The sequence below is a fragment of the Octopus bimaculoides genome, chromosome 28 (genome assembly GCF_001194135.2).
Source record: "Octopus bimaculoides isolate UCB-OBI-ISO-001 chromosome 28, ASM119413v2, whole genome shotgun sequence".
NCBI lineage: Eukaryota > Metazoa > Mollusca > Cephalopoda > Octopoda > Octopodidae > Octopus > Octopus bimaculoides.
This window is the reverse complement of record NC_069008.1, coordinates 12956195-12958249: the sequence shown is the minus strand read 5'-3', so window position 1 is coordinate 12958249 and position 2055 is coordinate 12956195. Positions and strand designations below refer to the sequence as shown.

Below are 2055 nucleotides of genomic sequence, written 5' to 3'. Positions count from 1 at the left end.
AAAAAAGATCCCAAATAATAAAATAAAAAAAGTTATGAGGAACTTTTATACTTTTTGGAATTTTCAGAAAATATTTGCGAATTTGTGTGCTACACACGTGAATTGTTGTTGTTGATGTTGGCACTCCGTCGCTTACGACGTCGAGGGTTCCAGTTGATCCGATCAATGGAACAGCCTGCTCGTGAAATTAACGTGCAAGTGGCTGAGCACTCCACAGACACGTGTACCCTTAACGTAGTTCTCGGGGATATTCAGCGTGACACAGTGTGACAAGGCTAACCCTTTGAATTACAGGCACAACAGAAAGAGGAAGAAAGTTGTGGTGAAAGAGTACAGCAGGGTTCGCCACTATCCCCTGCCGGAGCCTCGTGGAGCTTGAGGTGTTTACGCTAAAAAAACACACACAACACCGGGTCTGGGAATCGAAACCGCGAATCCGCTGTCCTAACCACAGGGCCATTGCGCCTCCACACACACGTGAATAACGTGTGGTGGTCGAGAAAGATGAACAGAGCAAAACCAGTAACAGAAACTAAGCCACTGTGGAGGAGGAAGCAATAAAGCACTCCACTGAGGCAATATGGACAGACGAATGGGTGCTCTTGCCTTTGTACTGCGGCAAACGTGTTGCCAAGGTGCGAGTGAGAAAGGTCCCACCCGAACTGAAAGAAGAATGGCTGATGACAACCATAACGTACAACATGAAAGACGGGAAGATACTGAGGGCTACAAGGACCCAGAAGGTAGATTACTGGGGATATGGGATCGAATTAACGATTCAGGCAACAACAGAGGACTTGAACAGTGTAGTGGAGGAGATTGTGCTGCCAGAAGATGTGAGACTGAGAGTTACTGTGGAGGGTAGGCCACCAGTGTGTTTCACGTGTGGAGAAAGGGGCCACAGGAAGGCATGGTGCACCCAAAGAAAGCCACAAACAGAACAGGAGGAGAGACAGGAGAGGGTGGACCAGGTGGTGCAGGGCAAGGCAACAGGAAAAGAAGCGGAGAAGGGAATCACCATGGTTAAAAGGAAAGGAGGGAGGAGCGGAGGAATGAGTTCGCTGCCAGAGAAGCAGAAAAGGAAGAGAGACGAGGTGAGAAAGGAAGCTGTGAAGGAGGGCAGGAAGAAGTAAATAGAAAGTGGAGTTACCAGTGGAGAAAGAGTCGGAAACCCAACTGTATGAAGGTGAGATGGAGAGACTACTTATGGAGGAAGAAAAGAGAGAACCAAAGGTCCAAGAGAAAGGAAAGAAGATGCGAGGAGGAAAAGGAGTATGGTATTATGTAACGTACCCAAAAAAATGTTGAAACGGAGAAAAATATTATCAAGTTACATTCAATAGTAAGAGTAAAGGTGCGAAGGCAATAGTAATCGAAGAGGAAAAGTATAGAAAATTGAAAGAGATGTGTGGAGATAACGTTGACCCGCCAAGAGTAGAGGTGGAATTTAAAGAGTTACCACCATTTTATGTTCATGAATGTGATAAAGTGTAGAATTCGATTATTATCCTGCTTCCAGCTTCAGTGTTGCTGCTAGGATTTGAAAAATAGGGTACACCCACCCCTTTATTTTGTGATTTAGAGGGGATTTTTGAAAAACAATGAGAAATTCGCTGCGGTGTTCAATGAAGAAATTAAACACATTACCCAGCAGTGGCTAAAACGCAAACCAATTAAGCTTATGCATAAATTTTCCTTTTATATGTTTGTTTCCTTTTACCCAGAATCAAAACAATGGCTAAAAAATTTCTGAAGCAGCACCTTACACTAACTTTCATTATGAGCCACTACTGGTCAATTGGGCACTGTCTGAGGGGTCCGCACTCTACATGTTAACTCTACTAAAATACACATTCAAAGGGTCCTCGTAAACAGTGATGCCCGAGGGCCCTGAATACTGCCAGTCCGCTCCTGCAACTAGGTGAAGAAAAAATAAACGATTGACTATTCTATCGCTAGAGAAGATCTTAGACGTATGCATGTGTGTAAGTGTATGCATATATGTACATATGTGGAAAGATTACAGTGAAAACAAACAGAATCCTTGGTGCATTG

General features: G+C 44.0%; 1 protein-coding gene across 1 annotated transcript in view; it reads left to right on the top strand.

Annotated features, from left to right (window-relative positions):
* LOC128251167 (zinc finger protein 271-like) overlaps nucleotides 1-2055 on the top strand; it is a 29630-nt gene that overhangs the window by 17019 nt on the left and 10556 nt on the right. The gene's annotated exons all lie outside the window — the stretch shown is intronic.